The sequence below is a fragment of the Apodemus sylvaticus genome, chromosome 4, assembly GCF_947179515.1.
Source record: "Apodemus sylvaticus chromosome 4, mApoSyl1.1, whole genome shotgun sequence".
NCBI lineage: Eukaryota > Metazoa > Chordata > Mammalia > Rodentia > Muridae > Apodemus > Apodemus sylvaticus.
The window spans coordinates 133,953,156-133,966,556 of record NC_067475.1 but is presented as its reverse complement, the minus strand read 5'-3'; the positions used below and the strand labels follow the sequence as shown (position 1 = coordinate 133,966,556).

At 40.0% G+C, this 13,401-nt stretch overlaps 1 long non-coding RNA gene across 2 annotated transcripts; it reads right to left on the bottom strand.

The window, feature by feature from the left end:
* Window positions 1-11,567: 11,567 nt before the first annotated feature.
* LOC127683416 (uncharacterized) lies at window positions 11,568-12,763 on the bottom strand. 2 transcript variants are annotated; one of them, XR_007977537.1, is made up of 3 exons: window positions 12,744-12,763; window positions 12,642-12,692; window positions 11,568-12,607 (listed from the first exon to the last, which is right to left on the bottom strand). It is a non-coding gene; the product is annotated as an uncharacterized LOC127683416 (long non-coding RNA). The 2 variants fall into 2 exon arrangements; XR_007977538.1 differs by having other exon boundaries at window positions 12,727-12,746.
* Between the last annotated feature and the right edge of the window lie 638 nt (window positions 12,764-13,401).

Genomic DNA, 13,401 nt, shown 5'->3' with positions numbered 1-13,401 from the left:
GTAAAGCAATTCCACAAAAATCATAAACAAGACAAGCTTGTCCACTATCCCCATACCTCTTAAATATAGTATTTGAAGTCTTAAAGCAATAAAACAACTTTAAGGAGATCAATTCACACTGGAAAAGAAGATAAAGTATCTTTATTTGTAGATGATATATAGTGTATATAAGTGACCCCAAAAATTTTACCTGAGAACTCCTACAGCTAATAAACACCTTCAGCAAAGTGGCTGGATACAAGACCAGCTCAAAAAATCAGTAGACTTCATATATACAAATAACAAATAGACTGAGAAAGAAATCAGGGAAATAACACCTTTCACAATAGCTAGAAATAATAGAAAATATTTTGAAATAACTAACCAGGCAAGAATGAACCCAGGCGGAGATGGGAGTGAAAACTCAGTTCAGATAGACTTCGTCAACCTGGATTAGACTTCAGGGAGTCTAATGCCAGGCTGTTCAACGTCAGCATATTTAAAACACAGTATAATTTGGGGAAAAGTTTTCAGGCAACAAACATTCCAAATCCAGGTGTACAATAAAGGTCAGGGTGTGACTACATAGAAATTCCTTTGTGAAGTACATGTGATCATGATGGTAGGTTCTATGGCTAAAAGGCCTAGAATCTAATATGGTCTCTCTCCAAGATAGCAAAGAGTTCAGAAATACATAAGATATATATGACATCTCTCCTAAGGATAGGTTCTACAAACTCTGAGAGCTAAAGATAAATGTCTAGGGGGAGTCTAGGGTAATCATTCTGGGAATTTGGGTAAGGTCTAACTCTATAGCAAAAGGTGGGTGAGAGCTGTCTCCACAGATAGCAAAAAGGTCACTATGTCATTAACAATATCCACCCTCAGCTTTCTGGATGGAATACAGGTATGTTATCTCCCCCCTTGAGGTGACAACCTTGGATGATTAACATTCTTGGTTCCCTCCTGCTCAGCAGGTGCTAGGACCTTTGTGCCCCCAAAACTGTTGCAGCCACAAACCCTTTGATCCACAATGGCGTCCTGACTACAAGATGTGCTAGGGCAGTGGTGGCACAGAGCTATGGGAATAACCAAACAATATCTGATTTGACTTGAGCCCCACCCCACCACAAGGTGAATCCCATACCTGGCACTGCTTGAATGATCAAGAGCCTGAGATTTGAGACTGGATAGTTCAGGGACCTAGGGTAAAACTAAATGCTATGGTTAAACACATGTCAATAAGATGAATCCTAATGACATTCTGCTATATTCATACATTAGTGCCTTAGCTCAGCCATCATCTGAGAAGCCTTCTCCTGTAACAGATGGGAGCAAATACTGATCCCCACAACCAGACAGTCTTCAGAGAGCCAGAGCCTTGGTACACTCAGCCCTAAATTGTATTTTTCCATCAAATCCCTCTCAAGGTTCAGGGAACCTTGTAGAAGAAGAGGCTGAAAAGAGTGTAAGAGCCAGAAGAGATGGAAGATACCAAAAATCAACCAACCAACTCAACCAACAAACAAGCTAAGGCCCCTAAATCAACAGGATCAATACACATATTAACCTGAAAAGACTGAGGCAGCATGTGCAGGTCCTACATGGGTCTAAACCAGAGGGGTCCTTGATCTGAAAGGAGTGCACATATGCCCCCGTTCCTAACCTAGAAACAATCTCCAATTGACAACTACTTACAAATGAACATTTATCTGTCTCCTAGGACATCTCACTGGGGAAATGAACACCCCTATAGGATAGGCAGCGTCCTACCAGCAGATGAACAAAAAATTAACTCGGTGGTGTCTTTGGGGGTTCGGTCTCTATGATGTAATGTCAGGGCTCTTCCTTTGCTATTTTTAATTTTTTTTCCTTTCTTTTTTATTTTCTATATTCTTTGTTTACATTCCAAATGATTTCCCCTTTCCCGGTTCCTCCCTCCCCATATGTCCCATAAGCCTTCTTCTCTCCACCCATTCTCCAATCACCTCCCTCCTTTTTCTCTGTCCTGGTACTCCCCTACAAGGCTGGATCAAACTTTTCCAGGATCAGGGCCCTCTCCTTACTTCTTCATGGGAGTCATTTGTTATGCTAATTGTGTCGTGGGTATTCAGAACTTATGGGCTAATTAATATCCACTTATCAGTGATTGCATTCCATGTGTATTCTTTTGTGATTGGGTTACCTCACTTATGATAATATTTTCCAGTTCCAACCATTTGCCTAAAAATTTTATGAATTCATAGTTTTTAATTGCTGAGTAGTATTCCATTGTAAATATACCACATTTTCTGTATCCATTCCTCCATTGAGGGACATCTGGGCTCTTTCCAGCTTTTGGCTATTATAAATAAGGCTGCTATGAACATAATGGAGCATGTGCCCTTATTGCATGCTGGGGAATCCTCTGGGTATATGCCCAGGAGAGGTATAGCAAGGTCCTCCAGAAGTATCATATCCAGTTTTCTGAGGAAACACCAGACTGATTTCCATAGTGGTTGTACCATCTTGCAATCCCACCAGCAGTGGAGGAGTGTTCCTCTTTTTCCATATCCTCGTCAACACCTGCTGTCTCCTGAGTTTTTAACTTTAGTCATTCTGACTGGAGTGAGGTGAAATCTCAGGGTTGTTTTGATTTGCATTTCCCTAATGACTAATGATGTTGAGCATTTCTTAAGGTGCTCCTCGGCCATCCGAATTTCTTCAGGTGAAAATTCTTTGTTTAGGTCTGTATCCCATTTTTAATAGGGTCATTTGCTTCCCTGGGGTCTAACTTCTTGAGTTCTTTGTATATATTGGATATTAGCCCTCTATCGGATATAGGGTTTGTGAAGATCTTTTCCCAATTTGTTGGTTGCTGTTTTGTCCTTTTGACAGTGTCCTTTGCCTTACAGAAACTTTGTAATTTTATGAGGTCCCATTTGTCAATTCTTGATCTTAGAGCATAAGCTATTGGTGTTCTATTCAGGAATTTTTCCCCTGTGTCCATGTCCTCAAGGGTCTTCCCCAGTTTCTTTTCTATTAGTTTCAGTGTGTCTGGTTTTATGTGGAGGTCCTTGATCCATTTGGAGTTGAGCTTAGTACAAGGAGATAAGAATGGATCGATTCGCATTCTTCTGCATGCTGACCTCCAATTGAACCAGCACCGTTTGTTGAAAAGGCTATCTTTTTTCCACTGGATGTTTTCCACTCCTTTGTCGAAGATCAAGTGACCATAGGTGTGTGGATTCATTTCTGGGTCTTCAATTCTATTCCATTGTTCCACTTGCCTGTCACTGTGCCAATACCATGCAGTTTTTAACACTATTGCTCTGTAGTATTGCTTGAGGTCTGGGATACTGATTCCCCCAGAAGTTCTTTTACTGTTGAGAATAGTTTTAGCTATCCTGTTTTTTTTTTTTTTTTTTTTTTGGTATTCCAGATGAATTTGAGAATTGCTTTTTCTAACTCTGAAAAACTGAGTTGGGATTTTGATGGGGATTGCGATGAATCTGTATATTGCTTTTGGCAAGATGGCCATTTTAACTATATTAATCCTGCCAAGCCAAGAGCATGGAAGATTTTTCCATTTTCTGAGGTCTTCTTTGATTTCCTTCTTCAGAGACCTGAAGTTCTTGTCGTATAGATCTTTCACTTGTTTGGTTAGAGTCACACCAAGATACTTTATATTGTTTGTGGCTATTGTGAAGGGTGTCATTTCCCTAACTTCTTTTTATTTTATTTTTAAGATTTATTTATTTATTATATGTAAGTACACTGTAGCTCTCTTCAGACACCAGAAGAGGGCGTCAGATCTTTTTACAGATGGTTGTAAGCCACCATGTGGGTGCTGGGATTTGAACTCATGATCCCTGGAAAAGCAGACGGTGCTCTTACCCACTGAGCCATCTCTCCAGCCCATTTCCCTAACTTCTTTCTCAGCCTGCTTATCCCTTGAATATAGGAAGGCAACTGATTTGCTTGAGTTGATTTTATAACCAGCCACTTTGCTGAAGTTGTTTATCAGCTGTAGGAGTTCTCTGGTGGAGTTTTTTGGGTCACTTAAGTAAACTATCATATCATCTGCAAGTAGTGATTAATTTGACTTCTTCCTTTTCAATTTGTATCCCTTTGACCTCCTTATATTGTCTAATTGCTCTAGCTAGAACTTCAAGTACAATATTGAAAAGATAAGGAGAGAGTGGGCAGCCTAGTCTAGTCCTTGATTTTAGTGGGATTGCTTCAAGTTTGCTCTCCATTTAGTTTGATGTTGGCTACCGGTTTGCTGTATATTGCTTTAACTATGTTTAGGTATGGGCCTTGAATTCCTGTTCTTTCCAAAACTTTTAGCACGAAAGGATGCTGAATTTTGTCAAATGCTTTTTCAGCATCTAATGAAATGATCATGTGGTTTTTTTTCTTTGAGTTTGTTTATGTAGTGGATTGCATTGATGGTTTTCCTTATATTGAACCATCCCTGTATCCCTGGGATGAAGCCTACTTGATCATGGTGGATGATTATTTTGATGTGTTCTTGGATTCAGTTGGCAAGAATTTTATTTAGTATTTTTGCATCGATATTCATAAGGGAAATTGGCCTGAAATTCTCTTTCTTTGTTGGATCTTTGTGTGGTTTTGGTATCAGCGTAATTGTGGCTTCATAGAACAAGTTGGGTAGTGTTCCGATTCTATTTTGTGGAATAATTTGAAGAGTATTGGTGTTAGATCTTCTTTGAAGGTTTGATAGAATTCTACGCTGAAGCCATCTGGTCCCGTGCTTTTTTTGGTTGGGAGACTTTTTTAATTAATTCATTCATTCATTTATTTTTAATTTATTTAAATTTATTTTCTATATTCTTTGTTTACATTCTAAAAGCTTTCCCCTTTCCCAGTCTCCCCCCCCTCACATATGTCCCATAAGTCCTCTTCTCTCCATCCATTCTCCTATCTTTCCCCCTCCCTTTTCTCTGTCCTGGTACTCCCCTACAATGCTGGATCAAGCCTTTCCAGCATTAGGGCCCTCTTCTTCCTTCTTCATGGGAATCATTTGATATGCTAATTGTATCTTCAGTTGGGAGACTTTCTATGACCCCTTTAATGTCTTTAGGGGTTATGGGATTGTTTAGATGATCTATTTGATCCTGATTTAATTTTGGTGTTTGATATCTGTCTAGGAAACTGTCCATTTCCTCCAGATTCTCCAGTTGTGTTGAGTATAGGCTTTTTGTAGTAGGATCTGATGATTTTTTGAATTTCCAAAGTTTCTGTTGTTATATCTCCCTTTTCATTTCTAATTTTGTTAATCTGGATACTGTCTCTGTGCCCTTTGGTTAGTCTGGCTAAGGGTTTATCTTCTTGATTTTCTCAAAGAACCAGCTCCTGGTTTTGTTGATTCTTTGTATGGTTCTCTTTGTTTCTAGTTGATTGATTTCAGCCCAGAGTTTGATGATTTCCTGTCTTCTACTCCTCCTGGGTGAAATAACTTCTTTTTGTTCCAGGGCCTTCAGATGTGTCCTTAAGCTGCTAGTGTATGCTCTCTCCATTTTCTTTTTGGAGGCACTCAGGGCTATGAGTTTTCCTCTTAGCACTGCTTTCATTGTGTCCCATAGATTTGGGTATGTTGTGTCTTCATTTTCATTAAATTCTAAAAAGTCCTTGATTTCTTTCTTTATTTCTTCCTTGACCAAGGTATCATTGAGTATAGTATTGTTCAGTTTCCATGTGTGTGGGGGTTTTCTGTTGTTTTTGTTGCTATTGAAGACAGCTTTTACTCCATAGCGATCTGATAGGAGGCATGGGATTATTTTGATCTTCTTATATTTGTTGAGGTCTGTCTTGTGACCAATTATATGGTCAGTTTTGGAGAAGGTACCATGAGGTGCTGAGAAAAGGGTATATTCTTTTGCTTTAGGATGAAATGTTCTATATATATCTGTTAAATCTAATTGGTCCAAAGCTTCAATTAGTTTCACCGTGTCCCTGTTTAGTTTCTGTTTTCCTGATCAGTCCATTGAGGAAAGTGCAGTGTTGAAGTCACCCACAATTATTGTGTTAAGTGCAATGTGTGCTTTGAGCTTTAGTGAAGTTTCTTTTATGAATGAGGGTGCCCTTGCATTTGGAGCATAGATGTTCAAGATTGAGAGTTCTTCTTGGTATATTTTTCCTTTGATCAGCAAGAAGTGTCCCTCAGTGTCTCTTTTGATGACTTTAGGTTGAAAGTCAATTTTATCTGATATTAGAGTGGCTACTCTGGCTTGTTTCCTGAGACCATTTGCTTATAAAATTGTCTTCCAGCCTTTTACTCTAAGGTAGTGTTTGTCTTTGACACTGAGGTGTGTTTCCTCTATGCAGCAAAATGTAGGGTCCTGTTTGAGTATCCAATCTGTTAATCTATGTCTTTTTATTGGGGAATTGAGTCCATTGATGTTAAGAGATATTAAGAAATAGTGATTATTACTTCCTGTCATTTTTGATGTTATTTTTTATACTTGATTGGTTATATTCTTTTGGGTTTGATGAAAGAAGGTTACTATCTTGCTTTTTCCAGGGTGAAGTTTCCCTCCTTGTATTGGTGTCTTCCTCCTATTATCCTTTGTAGGGCTGGGTTTGTGGAAAGATTTTGGGTAAACTTGGTTTTGTCATGAAATATCTTGGTTTCTCCATCTATGGTGATTGAGAGTTTTGCTGGGTATAGTAGTTTTGGCTGGCATTTGTGTTCTCTTAGAGTCTGCATGAGATCTGCCCAGGATCTTCTAGCTTTCATAGTCTCTGGTGAGAAGTCTGGTGTGATTCTGATAGGTCTTCCTTTATATGTTACTTGGCCTTTTTCTCTTACTGCCTTTAATATTCTTTCTTTGTTTAGTACATTTGGGGTTTTGATTATTATGTGACGGGAGCTATTTCTGTTCTGCTCCAGTCTGTTTGGAGTTCTGTAGGCTTCTTGTATATTTATGGACATCTCTCTCTTTAGGTTAGGGAAGTTTTCTTCCATAATTTTATTGAAGATATTGCTGGCTCTTTAAGTTGTAAATCTTCACTCTCATCTATGCCTATAATCCTTAGGTTTGGTCTTCTCATTGTGTCCTGGACTTCCAGGATGTTTTGGGTTACAAGCTTTTTGCGTTTTGCATTTTCTTTAACTGTTGAGTCCATGGTTTCTATACTATCTTCGGCATCTGAGATTCTTTCTTCTATCTCTTGTATTCTGTTGTTGATATTTGCAACTATGGCCCCTGATTTCTTCCCAAGGTTTTCTATCTCTAAAGTTGTCTCCCTTTGAGATTTCTTACTTGTTTCTACTTCTGTTTTTAGATCCTGGATGGTTTTGCTCAGCTCCTTCACTTGCTTGTTTGTGTTTTCCTGTGATTCTTTAAGAGATTTTTGTGTTTCCTCTTTCATGACCTCAGCCTGTTGACCAAAGTTCTCCAGTATTTCTTTAAGTGATTTTTGCATTTCCTCCTCATTGGCTTCTATCTTTTGACCTGTATTCTCCTGAATTTCTTTTAATGATTTTTGTGTTTCCCTTGTAAGGGCTTCTAACTTTTGATCCATTTTCTCCTGAATTTCTTTAAGAGATTTATTTATGTCCTTCATGTGTTCCTGTAACAACATCATGACCAGTGATTTTAAATCCAAATCTTGTTTTTCTGGTGTGTTGGGGTATCCAGGACTTGCTGTTAATGGAGAATTGGGTTCAGATACTGCCATATTGCCTTGATTTCTGTTAGTAACGTTTTTACATTTGCCTTTTGCCATCAAGTTTTCACTGGTGTTAGTTGGTCTTGTTGTCAATGACTGGCACTTCAACCTCCTTTGAGCCTGTAATGATATTTCCACAACACTGAATGACTGGGTTTCCCCTGGCACAGATTTCTGATGTGTTGCCCTCCTTTTGGGTGCTGTTGGAGCCCTGGTGTGTCCTGCCCCAAACAATGTTATACTTGTGTTGTCTCTGTGGACGGAACCTGATGCTGCCTGTCTGCTCTGTCAGGGAGCGAAGATGGCAGCGGGGATCCCGCAGGGCACAGGCCCCACGCCTGGCTGGCACACAGATGAACCGCTGCTCTGCCCAGGTCCTGGGTGCAGGCGGCAGCCAGCAGCTCAGCGGTCTGCATCCCCAGAGGTCTTAGACTCGGGATATCTCCGTACCTGGGGTTGCCTGTCCCGTCCTACTGGTGGCAAAATGGCAGCTGCCGACCTCTCCTCAGGGCACCAGTACCTGCCAATTTTTATTATTTTAAATTTTTTATCTTATTATTTTCCAGTTTAAGGGTTTTTTTTTTTTATTTATATTTTTTTTCTTCTCTTTTTTTTTTCCTGTAGACCCTTTGTGTATTGTAGCTTCCAGTTTAGGAATTTTATAGGTTTCCTATGTGTGTGAACAAGTAGGTCTCTGTTTCTTGTGCTTTTTCTTGGGCTATTTTCCTTCTGTCTATTTTGTCCAATTTCAATGCATTTTTATCTTATCATATAGTATATATGTGTTTCATTACTCCCCTTAGAAGCAGGTTTGTTTTCTAATTAGAGACACCATTACAAGATACACAATGCTGCTCCTATTTCTATACACTGACAATTCAAAAGGAAAGGCTGAGCATGGTCGGACACACCTGTTAGACTCTATCAGAGTACGACTTGACTGGAACAGGAGGATCTTGCATGATAAGCCAGTCTGAGTTACCCAGCTAGCCAAACCCTCTCCCTCCCCCCCAAAAACCCTATGAAAACGAAGAATATTACATTTATAGAACCACTGTGAGAATAAAATACATGCTTCATGGGAAGCCTGTGGCATTTGAACACTCCACAGTCCCGGAATGCAGGCTGTGTTACCACTGGCCATCTTGGATTTATGGTATACTTTCCACTGCTGGCTCAAGAGCCACTCCTTGCCTAGTTTCCTTCCTAGGCATTGCATGTGGGTTCTTCCCTTGTTTTACCAGGGCTCAGGTGCTCTGCTTCTGTCTGACCAGACCAGCAAATAGCCACAGGCCTGTGAATGGCTAACCGTCTCCTACCAGCTTCTGGACCTGCTGGTGGGAGTTTGTTCTAGCAAATCCATTGGTCCTGGTGGGACCCCATCCGACCTTCTAGACACAGGATCAGCATTACACACTGGACAAAGTCTGAAGCTATAACCACTGCGGAGAAAGGAATAGAGTTTGATCATCAAAATACTTTTTCTTAGAAGAAGAAACAACTTGGAGGACACAGAATTCCTAATTTCAAAGCATATTAGAGAGTTACAGCAGTGGAAACGACACTAGTGTGAAGACAGTCACAGCGCGATGCATCCGGAAGCCTGTAACAAACCCTCTTGTACATGGTCAGTGGCCTTTAAGTAGGATACCAAGCGCATTCAAAGGGAAATGGCAGCTTACTCAACTGGAGCTGTTGGGAGACTTGATACTCACGTGCAAAATAATAAAGACCTTGCTTTGCACCAAATGTCAAAATGAAATTGACTCAGGATGTAAAACTCAAATCTCCAAACTTTAAAAATTGCAGACTAAAGCAGCTGGAAATACTCATGACCTCAAATCTTTTTGGTCATCATTTCTGTCTTTATTCTCACATGCAGGTTTGGACCCACTGGCTGGTTTTGCATGATGGTCTGACCGATCATTACAGGGTCTGCAGCAATATGGCCAGGTCTCGGCCCCATATTTTCCTAGGTGAAAAGCTACAGCACCAGCTTCCAGCATCTCTTTTATAACAAAACTACATCAATATGTAATCCAGAACTTTTTGTGTTCTTGGTGCACTACATAAAGTTTGTACATTACTTCCCTTGTCTTAATTCAAGAATACTCTGTCAATGCCTATGGAATAGCTTCAAATACTTCATCACATTTCCTAAAGGCATACTGTGGAAGTCCAGGATATGTCTCTCCATATGATGTGATCTGTTTGGCCAATGTAATTTCCATTGCCCTCCATGAGGTATAAAATGTGCCTCTAAAAACGGAAGCACCAACATCACTCTCTACCATGCTTTTTACATCACTCATCCAATTCTCTATAGAACCTCAACTGTAGTAAACATGGTATCTTCTTTTTCATGCTTCAAAGCCATCCCCTGTGTCTCTGACTCCCGAGAGTTACGCTCGCCACGACTTCAAGCCAGGAGTCAGTCTGGGAAGAGTTGCAGTGCCAACTGCTAAAGTCTTGTGAGATCCTGTTTCAAGTTGCCTCTTCATATTAGGGTCACACAAGGAAGAGTCATGTTTGCCGCTTTGCCACCAGTCCCTCTGAGACCTGCACAGTGCCAGCAGTGGCTTTTTTGAATCCAGGAAATTTTCTTCTTCTCACTAAAATCCACCAGCTCTTCAGTGGTCTTTGCAGGTGCTGGTCCCTTAGTCTCTGTTCCACCTTCAGAGGCTCAAGCACATGCTGCTGTCTTCGCATCACTGCGCGGTCAGCTCACCTTCACGGTCCTTAAAACATGTGCCGGGAAATACTCAAGAGCACAGGACTTTATAGACTGGTTTTATAAACAAAATAAATGCCTCAGCAACAAACTTGGTCAGCAAGCTTATTTCATTGCATGTATATATTTCATTATATATACATATACATACATATATATATATAATTTTGGAGGTACAAAATAGAAATGACATTCATCAACATCCCAAAGGACTGTTGCAGAAAAACTTACCCAATTCAGAAAGGACTTTCATGGGCTTCTGCAGGATATTTCATAACCCATGACCTCTGAAACTGATGGGCCAATATTAAGTTCTTCAGAAAGTTTCAAAAATGCGACAGCAAATTCTGGGACAAAGTATGTGCCATTTCCAGCCTCTGGTTCTAAGAGCTCACTTAAACTACATGCTTCATCATGGGTCACAAACAATTTGTCATGTAAAAGTTGAACACAGGTGCTCCAACGATGACTGCCTGGTATTCCAGAGGACCTGGGTTCAATTCCCAGCACCCACATGGCAGCTCACAACTCTCTGTAACTTCAGTTCTAGGGCATCTGATATCCTCACACAGACATACATGCAGACAAAACGCCAATGCCTATGAAGTAAAATTTTAAAAAGTTGAACAGACTTACTAGAGAATCCTAGATATATTTCTAAACATTTAAACACTTGTATATAAATGTAGATAGCACTATTATTTAACCCAATATCAAACTAAACTCAGACTATCAATCAACTGACAGCTATATAAACAATGTATATCTTCATAATGAATATTATTAACATAAAAATGAATGAAGTGCTGATATTTGCTATAGTATATAATAAGACTTGGAACCATTATAGTAAGCAAAATTCTAAGCACAAAACTAAGTATTTATGATTTCATTTATGAGAAATGTATAGGAGAGACGGGCCTGCCACGCATCAGCCATTGTTAGGTCATTGTGAGGGAGAAACAAGAGGGACAGCTCAGCGGTCACAGCTCCTCAGTGGAAATGTTCAGAGATTTAATCGAGGTGATCACTGTACAGCACCAAAAATTATTAAAAGCTGTTGAAATTGTACACTTTAAGCAGGTGACTTTCATTAAGTTACATCATAATAAAAATGTTTGCGAACTGATACAAGATACAAAAGAAAGACAAATTATAACCAAGTGTGTTTGATCCAGAAACACAAGTGTTTTAATATCCAAAAAAGTCATCAGTGTGATACATACACAAAAAGGATAAAATAATAATCTAAACAGATATTTAAAACATACTTAGAAAAATCCTCCATTAACAAGGAAAAATGCAGTTTAAACCACTTCTCAGACTTAATAGTGAAAAACAGATGTTTTCTCTCTAAAATTGGGTAAGTAAAAGGCAGGACATTTTTACCACGTCTATTCAACATTATACTAGCCAGTAATATAAGACAAAACATAAGTCCATATGGATTAAGAAAGAATTACGCCATCTTCATTTGCAAATTGCATAATGATGTAGGTAATTATAGAGGATTCTAATCTATAAAGATTAGAATTTATAGAGGTGCATAGCAACATCATGGGACTCAGGATAAATGGACAAAGCTCCATTTTAATTTAAATACTAGTCACAAAATACTACACATGAAATTAAAAGGCAATGACATAAAAAATTTAAATAGTGCAATACTTATTGGGGAAGTCATAAAATTTGCTAGGGAATAAGATCTAAGCAATATCTATATATATATATATATTATTACTATTACTATTATTGTTATTATGATCAATTATTTTTATACCTAAAATGATAAGCTTCTTTCAAGCTAATATATAGCTTTAAGACAAGGCTTCTGAATAGCATTCCTGGCATCTGGATGCAAAGCATGGCTTACTGGGACACTGTGCTCACTGCTCACCTGTCCCTGTTGCTCACCTGTCCCTGTTGCTCACCTGTCCTGACTGCTCACCTGTCCTGACTGCTCACCTGTCCTGACTGTTCACCTGTCCTGGCTGCTCACCTGTCCCTGCTGCTCACCTGTCCTTGTTCCTCACCTGTCCCTGCTGCTCACCTGTCCCTGCTGCTCACCTGTCCCTGCTGCTCACCTGTCCTGACTGCTCACCTGTCCCTGCTGCTCACCTGTCCCTGCTGCTCACCTGTCCTGACTGCTCACCTGTCCTGACTGTTCACCTGTCCTGGCTGCTCACCTGTCCTTGTTCCTCACCTGTCCCTGCTGCTCACCTGTCCCTGCTGCTCACTTGTCCCTGCTGCTCACCTGTCCTGACTGCTCACCTGTCCTGACTGCTCACCTGTCCTGACTGTTCACCTGTCCCGGCTGCTCACCTGTCCTTGTTCCTCACCTGTCCTGACTGCTCACCTGTCCTGACTGCTCACCTGTCCCTGCTGCTCACCTGTCCTCGCTGCCCACCTGTCCCTGTTCCACTAGGTGCTAGCACACCTGCCACACTCTAGCTGTAGTAAAAAGTGTCTGAAATGCATCTTTACTTAATTTTTCACAATAGAGTTGGGAAATAAACTCCATGTGGTGGGCTGCTGGCCTATTGACAAGGTATCAATATAATTCAATGGGGGAGGGTGTAACCTGATTGAATAGAACTGGAATCTAGACTCTTGCACCACATTCAAACCTAAATTGAACCATAAAACTCAAATGGTCTGAACTATAAAATTCGTAGAAAACTAGGGGGAAATCTTAGTAACCTTCACTTAGGCAAAAATCTTTTAAGTTACAACACAACAGTTATTGATTGATCTTTATCAGTTTTGGGTCAGGGGAAGGAGGGGCAAGATTGGGGAAGAGGAAGGGAAGGAATGAGGGAGTACAGAAGAGGGAGGGAGGGAGAGAAAGGAAATGTAGACTCCCCACCCACAGGCACACACACACATACACACACACAAGACATCACATGCAAGACTTATACACAAAATGTATCTGAAATAAAGGACTGCACCCAGAATGTATTTTTAAAGTCTCTTATAACTCAATAAGAAGAAACAAGGCAAGAAGATGAAAA